Here is an 11,545-nt window from a genome sequence, read left to right as displayed (position 1 = left end):
GCCCAGTGGGGACCGCTGACTCACTCACACCATAGAAGGAGCCTGTCCTCTCTCTTCTGAGAGGCCCGGCAATCTTAGCTCTTCTGGAAAAGTTGGATATTTTAAAATGGGGTCTGGGGTAAAGGTGGGGAGGGGGGCAGTTACAGGAAGGCATGCCACTTTTGGTGAAACAGGCTCTGAGACCGAATCCCAAACTTGGTAACTCCACAAACATAAACTATTACCCTCTTTGCTTGGGGCATTGCTGAAGGATTTGGGTTGGTCCAAAAAAAAAAGTTCCTGATCTAGGCTGGCTCGGTGGTGCATACCTTAATCCCAGTATTTAGGGAGGCAGAGGCAGGCAGATTGTTGTGAGTTCTAAGCCAGCCTGATCTACAAAGCAAGTCCAGGATAGCGAAGGCTACACCGAGAAAACAGAGAAACTGCCTCGAAAAACAAAAAGTCCCCGATCTTCCTGGGGCTCAGGCACCCTGGAAAGGTGATGGGCAGATGGGTCCCTGCCTGGAAGAAAGGCTGATAGATTTTAGGCAGACCGTTCCTAGAATCCTTGGTTAGAAGCTGCTCCATTTTTCCTGGATATTTACCTGCTATAGAGGACACAGCTTTGGAGTAACTTTACTCTGCCAATGGCCAGAAGTTTAAGCTGAAGAGCCTTGCTATAAACTCAGGACTTTCTTTCTTTCTTTCTTTCTTTCTTTTTTTTTTAAACTTTTTTTATGCCACCAGGACCTTGGGCCACATGCTGTCTCTAGAAACTGTCTCTGTTCTGGACTAGCTCCTCCCTGGCCACAGGGTTGACCAAGTTCATATGACACTGTGGAATTACACAGAGTGCTGTATGAGCCAAGAGGGTAGAGGTGTTTTTTACTTCCCTGTGCTTACTCCAAGCACATTTATTTGTGTTGCTAGACTCTTGTATCCATCCACAGCTGCACATGAGCACTGCCTGACAGACTTGCACATCTGTGTGTCAGGTGAGGATCAGTGCGTCCAGATGACAGGAGGTGCTGGTTGGTGTTGGCTTCTGTGGCAGTATCAAGTGATGACAAGAAGTGTGGCTCAGGCTCGGTTCTGGTGCCCAGAGGCTGTAGGTACTGCAGAGGCTATGGATGCGTTGCACAGCTGTGCTTGCCTGAGCACGAGGACCTGTGAGTGCTGACGGATGGAAGGGAACCTGAGGGCATAGAGCTCTGTCCATTGTGTGAGCTGGCCTAGAGCACCTAGCCTGACCGCATGGGAAGGATTTCTGGGTCTCATTCCAGGGGAGACCAGAAATCAAACCATGGACCTTCGAGGACTACCTGGGGCTCCCTCACTCTGCCTTTCCAAGTATACTTTCCATCAGGGTATAGTGTTTGCCTGTAATTTTGACTTTTCTGCATCAGCTGACAAGGTGTATGTTTGGTGTACACATATTTAGTTATTTCTAAGCATAAAACTAGGGAAATTTCTCCCTGGCTTTGTGCTGGCACCTGTAGTTTTCAGGCACAGCTGTGTGTATGCAGTGGGCCTAGCTGAGCATAACAGGGCTCTGTACCCACAAATTCTTGTCTCTGCTGAGTCACGTACAGCTTCCTTTCAGGAATCTGCTTGGAGGTCTCTCTCTCTTTTCCTAAAAATAATGAATTCTGGCTGGGGAGCCAGGGTTAGAACTGTGGGACAGGGCCAGCTGTGTGGGCAGACACTGCAGTGCTGGGGTTTTTAGGCTCAGGGTAGCAGGCCACCTGCTTGGCATTCAGCCTTGGAATGGCTTGGGACAGGCCTGGCGTGTTATCTCTGTTAGGAGAGAGAAAAATGCCTACGAGGCCACCTTGTTTCTATTTGAGATCCACCATCCTGCCCCAGGACCACAGGAGAGCTGTGTGCGCAGTTGTGAGAACTAGGGAGGAAACCGTAGTCAGGGACCGAATTAAACGCTCACAGGATGAATTTAGCTCGGAGTTCACTCACCGTAACCCTAACCCTTCCAACATCCAACTGTGGTGCCACCATTGTTGGCAAGCTGGCTAAGAGGGGTCAAGAACTCTGCAATGTCGGTAAGAGATCTGCATACATGTCTCAAGGCGACGGCGCTGTACTGATTGTCCCAGCCCCAGCTCTCGTTCTTAAATACCTACTAGTGATGCCTTGGGGTCTTTGATTGGACTAGTGATGCCTTGGGGCCTCTGATTGGACTAGTGATGTCTTGGGGCCTCTGGTTGGACTAGCGATGCCTTGGGGTCTCTGATTGGACTAGCGATGCCTTGGGGTCTTTGATTGGACTAGTGATGTCTTGGGGCCTCTGATTGGACTAGTGATGCCTTGGGGTCTCTGATTGGACTAGTGATGCCTTGGGGTCTCTGATTGGACTAGCGATGCCTTGGGGTCTCTGATTGGACTAGCGATGCCTTGGGGTCTCTGATTGGACTAGTGATGCCTTGGGGTCTCTGATTGGGATGGCCTCAATGAAGTCATGAACGTACAGCTGTGGGGTAAGCCTGTGCGACGCACCCATGAGGTGCACCTGTGAGCTGCTCCCTGTAAGATACAGGTGTGCTCAAGGGGTCATCGGGTTTACCAGATGGCTTCTCTACAGATGCAGCTGGGGGCAGGGGGAGCTGCTTAAGGAGAAGTGAGGCTGCTCCATTCGCCAGTCTCCTATTAATTTTGCCTCATCATAATGTGGGATTTTAAAAAATGAGTCACACATCCTGGGAGTCATTTAGAACAGGGATGTGTCATCACCAGCTGTTACGGGAAGAGAATCTGGCTTCTTGTACCAAATTGTGGAAAGGACACAATTAGACAAGGAGCAGTGTGTTCTTGAATTAAAATTAACCAGTCAGGGGAAAAAATGGCAAGAGATAGAAGTGGGAAAGATTTAGAGCTCACAACCATAACCCCATCATGCTGGAGCAGAGGAAGAGATATATACATCTCGGGATGAGATCCCGGGAGCGAGATAGGAGGACCCGGGGCAGACCAAACACCTGGGCCTTCTGTGGGGACAAGATGGGCAGACCTTCACCTAGGTTTCTTTTTGAGTCAAAGACCAGCGTGGCCTCCAGATCCGTGTGTCTGACCACTCGTTGCTAGGATTGCCGTAATGAGCCACCGTGCCCAGCTTATCTAGGCTTCTTATTTTATTTTCCCAGCTAATAACGACCTGACATAGACACTCCTTGAGTAAGGACTGATGGTCCCTCTGATGAGTCTCCCTCCTGAGCCTGGCAGAGATGTGACTGTGAGTCGAGGAGGCGTCCCACAAAGCAAGAAGCACAATGCGTGTTTACTGCCATCCTTGGGTCCTTTGTCCACCCAAGGGCAGCTTAGGCACCATGATGGGGTTCGTGGCATCTGGCATCTGGCAATATGGAAAGTTGCTCTGTGCACATACATTTCTTTCTTTCTTTTTGTTTTTTGTTTGTTTGTTTGTTTGTTGAGACAGGGTTTCTCTGTGTAGCATTGACTATGCTGGACTCACTTTGTAGACCAGGCTGGCCTCGAACTCACAGCTATCCGCCTGCCTCTGCCGCCCAAGTGCTGGGATTAAAGGCGTGCGCCACCGCGCCCGGCTGCACATACATTTCTATTCCTCCTCCCCATTAGAGAGCTCCTCAGTGTCTCCCCAGTAGGAACCCTTTCGTCCACTTGTTTCCTTTTATCTGAAGCTCTGGGCCACAGGGTTAGAATTTCCAACTCCACCTCTACAAACTGCCCTGGCCCGATGGGACCATTACCCAGTGGACGTTACAGAATTCCAAGATGTGTTCAGAACCACTCACTGGGCCAGTGGCTAAGGTAGAGTGGTGAGTGGCTCATGAGCGTTCATTCCATCCTGAACAGCAGACATCCCGGAGGGGTCAGGAGAGCAGGGAGCATTGTCCCTAAGGGTAAGTGTCCTTCTCGTGCATAGAAGCCAGCTAGGGAGGAAGTGGGGCGCTGAGGCTGGTGTGGTAGGGCCGATCCTCATACACGTGACGGACCCGTTGCTGACCCTGCGTGGTCATGGGTCACCCGACAGTTTATCTGGTTTTGTGGCTTCCTGGGATTCGACCCAGTGTTGTTATTGTTGTTGTTTTAGAGCAACCTGTTTGTTCTCAGTCTTGGCGTCAAGTTCAGCAGTGACTAACACCAGTGGAATAGGGGTGGCAGCCAACAGGCTAGGCTATGCACCCACCTTTTCACATAGTTCTTGAAGAAGGTTCCCAGTAATAATCTTTTACTTCCTTTTGTGATGGCTTGAACCTTGGCGGGTGTGGGGTCTTTGTAAATACCTTCAGGGCTTATGGATTCAGCAGTGCAGTCCATAAGACGTGAAAACACAGAAAGGGCCCCAAGTTCAGCAGAGAGATACCCTCCCCCCCCCCCAGAGCACAGGAGAGCCTGGGAGGACGCCCACAAGTTTCTCCTGCCGTGGGTAGGCCGTTGATGACAGCACGGGGGACAGGCAGGTCACGATGAAGGCCCCCGCTCCCCGCTGCACCCCCCCCAAGTCCGCATGGCAGAGCAAGAGTAAGACCCTCCAGGAACTGAAAGACCTCAGTGCTGTGATCTGTGCGGATGCTGGCGAAGGCTACCGAGCACAGTTGGGAAGGGTGGAGCCGAGGTCTGAGGAGACACAGGAGGCATCAAGCTCTCGTACAGTTCTTGGTGCCATGCTTGTTGGAATGAGGCACCTGAAGGAACATGGGACAGAGCAACGGAAGGAGCTGTTTTAAATTTTCAATTAAGAGGTTAAAAAAAAAAAAGAGGTTTTGCAGCTACAATCATCACTGTACCTTTAGAGGCTTTGAACACGGTGGGATTTTGTTTGCTTTTTGAATCTTTTTTTAAAGATTTATTTATTTATTTTATATGGATGAGTGTTTCATCTGCATGCACACCTGCAGGCCAGAAGAGGGCACCAGATCTCACTATGGATGGTTGTGGGCCACCATATGGTTGCTGGGAATTGAACTCAGGACCTCTGGAAGAGCAGACCGTGCTCTTAACTGCCGAGCCATCTCTCCAGCCCTGTTTTTTGTTTTTTAAAAGAAGATACGTGCTCATTTAAACTTGGAGCCAACAATAAGTCTTTTTGAAATGTCAAAGACTGTTAATGAGCTTGGCATTTGAGAGAACACAGCTCCAGCAGCTGTGATGCAGACAGCTGTCAAGAGCTCCTTTGTAGTGTGAACCTACAAATGAACCCCAAGTGCAATGTGTCAGTCTGAATAAGTGGAGCCCCATTGTGGGGGTCTCTAGGAAGGCTCGCCCCGTCTCTATCTTGGCCCTTGAGGTCAAGGATTGTCTTTTGAATTTAAAACAAAAGTTGTTGTGGCAAAATACATACAACAAATATTTTTAAAAGATATTTATTACAAATATTGAAGTCAGTTTTGTATATGCCAGAATCATGCAATTCCAACAGGCATAGGGAGTACATCTGACTGGTTCCAGAGAGTACGTGATGTGGCGTTTGGTCCACAGGAACCAATGGGACCGGACTCACTGTCTGCCTGCTGTTCAGTGTCTCAACTACCCATTCCGTGGCCCCATCAAGGCCAGTGCCTTTGGTTGCTGATGTTTTAAATATCTGCCACCTTCGGTCCTTCAGGGCAGGTACCCCAAGCGCATTCACCATTTCTACGGGCATCGTGGCCTGCTTGTTTGCAAACACCGCTAAAATGGCTTTTCTCAGCTCTTCTTCCTCCAACATGGCAACTAACTCTGACTTGGAAATGCCAATCCCGTCTTGGCCATGATTGTCAGCTGCATGGATGACTGCTTCTGTGTTCGAAAAGTATCATCTCCAGCATGGCCTGATTCTTGTCTGTCCTCCTAAGTCCCGAAAGTGGAACTTGAGGTTTCATATGTCACCATCTCTGCATGAAATCCAGTAGTGACAACTTCTCTGACGTGTAATCTGTGCAAAATTGTGCTTTTTCCAGCAGCAGCATCTAATCCCCAAATTAAAATCTTCATTTCCCTGTTTCCAAATGGAAAAAAAAAAAACTTGGGAAAAAGCCACCCATGATGAACCGCTGCCACCCCCTTGCTGATCCTCGGGGACTCGGCAGTGACACCTAGCTGAGCTGCTGGCCTCCAGTTCCAAGGCTGACTCCTCCAACCCTGGTCATCTAGCAAGTTCCACATCGTCCAACCAGTGGGGGCAGGAGTCCAACAGAGTTTAAAATCATATTTAGTGTGCAATTCAACAGGGTTAAGAATATTGCAGACTGGGGGTTGGAAAGATGGCTCAGTGGTTAAGAGCACTGTCTGCTCTTCCAGAGGTCATGAGTTCGATTCCCACCAACCACATGGTGGTGCAGAACCATCTGTAATGAGATCTGATGCCCTTTTCTGACCTGCAGGTGTACATGCAGCAGAGCACTGCGTACATAATAAAATAAAAATAAATCTTTAAAAAAGAACATCGTGGGCTATCGCCACCAACTCTCTGCAGCATTACCTCATCATCCGGACTGAAACTCGGTTCCCACTGAACACTAATTCCGCATCCTGTCCCAGGCCCCCTGACAGTTAACAGTTTTACTGTTGTTTCTATGACTTCGATGACTCCAGGTCTCTCATTTCAGAAGCACCACAGAGATATTTGTCTTTTTGTGTCTAGCTAAGCTCACTCAGCACAGACTCCTCACATGCGTGCTGCAGCATGTGCCAGAATCTCATCCATGATGTGCACGGGCCACATTCTGCCCTCTTCTCCTTCGACAGATCTTCAGGCTGCCTCCATCCTGCAGGGCTGTGAGCGCGGCCACAGGCATTTGGGCACACAGACATGCCCTTGGAGAGCTGAAGGAACTGTTTGTTGACACAAGATTTTATTGTTTTTCTGCAAATGTAAGAGAGCATTTTTTGCCTCATTTATTTTGACAAGATTTATATCCCATTAAGGTAGGAGAACTGACAGGCTTTAAGAATAATTCTGGAGCCAGCATGGTGGCGCATGCCTACAATCCAGCACTCAGGGAGGCAGAGGCAGGTGGATCTCTGTGAGTTCGAGGCCAGCCTGGTCTACAGAGTGAGTCCAGGACAGCCAGAGGTGTACACAGAGAAACCCTGTCTTTAAAACAAACAAAACAAAAAAGAATAGTGTTGGAATCCAAGTAGTTTAACATCAAGTGGGGAGGATACTGAACTGGGAAGAGCAAAGTCAATGAAACAAAAAAAGGCAGCAGGAAATTGTTACTATGGGATGTGCTGTTCACCTGCAAGTCAGCAAGGATCGCCACTCTTAGCACTACAGTGCCCACTGGCAAGTCTAGGTTACGACTCGCTGAGAACTGACCCTGTGAAGTAAAAGTCTACATACTCCCTTCCTCATCATGGCCAGGTGGGTGACACCTTGCTTTGTTTAGAAATAGCCATTCCGAGCTGGGCGTGGTGGCACACACCTTTAATCCCAGCACTCGGGAGGCAGAGGCAGGTGGATCACTGTGAGTTTGAGGCCAGCCTGGTCTACAAAGCGAGTCCAGCACAGCCAAGGCTACACAGAGAGACTCTGTCTCGAAACCCCCCCCCCCCGAAAAAAAGATATGGACATCTGGCAGCACTCTCTACCCATGACATGGCTGACCGGGGCTCTGTACTACCATAAACAGAACTCAGAGGGGACATAGGCAGATTCCCATTGAGTCCCTCAGCTGGACTGCAAAGGAGTCCCCAAAAGGCATGTGAGAACACTGACAGTCTTTGACATCCATCCAAGAAGGGTTCCCCATGTGTCTCAGGACGTTTCCCCTTCTCTGTTGGCCTTACTCTCCTGCTGTGACTCATTCTCGTGATTTATTACCTGGGTCTGGGCCTAGGACAGCACCCAGAGCTTTACGGGCCTCTGTGTCCCTGGGTTGGCAACAGCACTGACTGGACATATTAGTTTGTTCCCCAAATTCCACCTGTGCCTGGTGAAGTGGCGACCCCCCAAGATTACTGCTCTGGTTTCCCTCATATATAGGATTTCGTTGTTGGTTTGGAGTCAGTGCTAGAAAATGCTCGTGCGTCCCATGGCTCCACCTGGGGGCCTGAGGGTTCAGTTAAGCAGGTGTGGGAAGCAAGCTGCCTTCCAGGGAGACGCCTGGATCAGGAGGCAGAAAGGCAGTGGTCTATACATGGTTAAGGACAACAGAGACCTTTGCCCCAGGGACCCCGATTTGCCAGCCCGATGGGATGGCTGTGTCTGCATTTGCGTGACCCTGAGAGACCGTTCTGGTAGGTTTAAGCAGGACAACTGATTGGTCTAAGTGGAAACCTTCTGGAGGCAACCATGCAGTAGGCAGGACCTACAGCCAGCCGAGCATCCCCCTGCAGAGTCTGTCACAGGGTGCTGGGTGCCATCCAGGGAACTCTTGGCAGGGTGGACCTCAAGGATGGAAGTAACAAGCCGAGGAGGTTTTGGAGAGTTGCTGGGATGATGGCCTCAGGACAGTCCTTTGTTGGGAAGCGTGTCTGAGTGTACTCAGCTAGGCCAGGAGCTACAGTCCTTTGTTGGGAAGCGTGTCTGAGTGTACTCAGCTAGGCCAGGAGCTGCGGGTGACTGGATGGTAGGCTCTCATTCGCTGAGATGCTGCAGGAAAGCCTGACCTCAGCAGAGGAAAAGCTGCTGCCTGGTCCCTCTTAAATTCCAGAATTCAACTCTGGCTGAAGGGACTAAGTCCCAAAAGACAGAGGTAGAGGCTTTGTAGGAGGGCAGCAGGTATTCACCAGACCAGGAATACCCTAGGGACCCAGGCATGGGCCTTGTGGTGCTTTGACTGAGAATGACCCCCATGAGCTCATATTTTTGAATACTTAGTCATCAGGGAGTGGCGCTATTTGAGAAGGATTATGAGGTGTGGCGCTCTCTCTCTCTCTCTCTCTCTCTCTCTCTCTCTCTCTCTCTCTCTCTCTCCCTCTCTCTCTCTCCCTCTCTCTCTGCCTGCAGATCAGAATGTATAACTCTCATCTACATCTCCAGCACTATGTCTGCCGTGCGCCACATGCTCCTTGCTATGATGATGCTGAGACGCTTCGAAAGTACCCAGTTAAGTGCTTTTCTTTGTAACAGTTGCTGTTGTTTGCTTAAACAACAGAGCAGTGACTAAGACAGGTCATGCGGGAATATTTGCAGTTTGGACTCCTGAAAGCCTTGGAACTAAACCCTGAGCAGACTTTATCACTCTATAAGCAGCATTTTTTTTCCCTAAGGTGACACATCTGGTCACATAATTTCCTAATGGAGTTCATCCTAGTGTTCTCTCACACTTTGAGAGTGAAATCCAGCACGCTAGGCCCAGACTCAAGTGCAGTAAGGTCTCCTAAGAACAATCCAACCTATCGGCCAGTGGCTCTCAGCCTTCCTAACGCTGTGACACTTTAATACAGCTCCTCATGTTGTGGTGATCCCCAAACATAAAGTTATTTTGTTTCTACTTCATAACTGTAACTTAGCTACTGTTATACATTGTAATGTAAACAATTGATATGTAGGATCTCTGATAGGTGACTCCCCGGAAAAGGAGTTGCAACCCATGAGACCCACTGCTGTAGATCACTATGGCTACTAATTCATAGTTTACACTCTTGAAACTTTAATTGTGTAAAATTTAAAAACTAGCTGCACAAATATTCACGGGCCATCTACTGTGTGCCAGATGCTATTCTTGGCACTGAGGATAATAAGTGAACAAACAGGTCCCTGCCTTTGGATTCTTGAGACTCAGTGGTCAAATGGTTATGTCTACTTGGTGAATTCCTCCCTGTTCTGGGGTTACATGTGTGGGCCACTGCACCCGGCTCCCCTGTCTCATTTTTTTAAGTCAAGTTTTTATGAGAAAACAGGTTTGAGAAAAGGCAGGGAGGTTAGGGCACCCTGAATGAGGGAGGCTTCCATGAAGGTGCCGTGAACATAGGGGGACAGAGTAAGCCAGGGAGTAAGGGAGACAAATGGGTAACCACGTAGACCAGGCTGGCCTCGAACTCACAGCGATCCGCCTGTCTCTGCTGGGATTAAAGGTGTGCACCACCACACCCAGCCGCTTTTGCTCACTCTTAAGGAGACCAAAAGCATTCTGCGTAGCAGCTGCTATGAGTGACTCTCATGTCAAAGGTTGGCTGCTCCCTAAGGAGTGGGAAGACAGCTATGGGCACAGAGGGGAATGTAGGCGCCAGTGACCAGGGAGCAGCAGCTGAGCAGTTACTTCCCAGCAGTTTGACCTGGGTGTGGCCAATGAGGACAGCTCTCCAGTTTTAGCAAAGCAGCTGCAGGAATGAATCTCTGTCAACTGAGCAGATGGGTTGGGGTGGGTCTTGTCTTTGTTTGAAGAGATTAAAAAAAAAAAAGGCAAAAAACCCAACCACAACTCAGTGTGATAGAGCAAGGCCTTGATAGGGTAGTTGAGGACAAGGGGCTGAAATCCAACCTGGGGCTACAGGAAAGGTTTGAATCAAACCATAAGTTTGGGAGTTATCAGTAAATAAGTTGTTTCTTACAACTACGAGGCTGGGTGTTAAACCTCAGAGGAATGGATGGTTACAGAGGAGGAGGGGTCAAGGGTGGAGCCTTGTAGGCATCTGCTTGACCCCATTGAATGCACCATCCCTTCCCACAAACCCCACGTCTGATATGTTAGACTTTAGCCTATAGAAAGACATTTCCTTAGCTATCTGGATGGTATTTTCCACTCTTGCAAAACTGTTTCAAGAGGCAGGAACCATGCCTTTCCTGCTATTCCTGGATGCCCAGAGCATCTTGGTGGTCTGCTAAATCTTTAGAAAAATGAACAGCTAGAGGCTGGAGAGATGGCTCAGTGGTTAAGAGCACTGACTGCTCTTCCAGAGGTCCTGAGTTCAATTCCCAGAAACCACATGGTGGTTCACAACCATCTATAATGTGATCTGATGACCTCTTCAGGCCTGCGGGTGCATATGCAGGCAGAGCACTGTATACATCGTAATAAAATTATTATTTTGCTGGCATTTGGTGGATAAAAATATGAAAGACAGTCCTATAATCTTATTAAGTTCATGCCATTACTTGAGTTAAAATAAAAATTCTATTAGCAATGTAATGAGCCAGAGAGATGGCTCAGCAGGTGGAACTTGTCACCAAGCCAGATGACCTTAATTTGATGCCACAGACCCACAGGGTGGAGGAAGAGATTCAAGCGCTGCAAATTGTCCTCTGTCTTGCACAGGTTTTTCCATTTCATTCACGTGCCCACATGCAAATGCGCAACACAGTGAACAAATGAATGCAATTTTAAACACTGAAAATATTCCATTAGCATTTTCTTATATACATTTGGAAATATCATTTTAAATGAAAGCACTTACATGCTTTTTATTTTATAACTTCAATGTGACTTTCTATTTTTGCAAAAATCCACTGTTTCTGTAACTCTGTCAGTGACAACAGTATTGCAAATTAGGACATGAATAAACCCTGATTGCATCTGACTCACCAGAATGCTTGCGCCCATCGCTGACAAGAGGGTTGCTGCTCCCACGCAAATGGTGTGTGCTGTTTTCACATAACGTGATGAGTTCCAGAGAGGACAAGGAGGAATCATATTGAGATGCCTTT

The 11,545-nt window shown here is 48.6% G+C and overlaps 1 pseudogene across 1 annotated transcript; it reads right to left on the bottom strand.

Moving 5' to 3' along the window:
- Positions 1-5,067: 5,067 nt before the first annotated feature.
- On the bottom strand, positions 5,068-5,996 carry LOC311584238 (ADP-ribosylation factor-like protein 1; annotated as a pseudogene). The gene is made up of 2 exons: positions 5,344-5,996; positions 5,068-5,159 (listed from the first exon to the last, which is right to left on the bottom strand). The product of its transcript is annotated as an ADP-ribosylation factor-like protein 1 (transcript).
- Between the last annotated feature and the right edge of the window lie 5,549 nt (positions 5,997-11,545).

Source organism: Acomys minous (genome assembly GCF_964271855.1).
Source record: "Acomys minous genome assembly, chromosome: 15".
NCBI lineage: Eukaryota > Metazoa > Chordata > Mammalia > Rodentia > Muridae > Acomys > Acomys minous.
The sequence above is the reverse complement of the archived record's forward strand: the minus strand, read 5'-3'. Positions and strand labels throughout refer to the sequence as shown.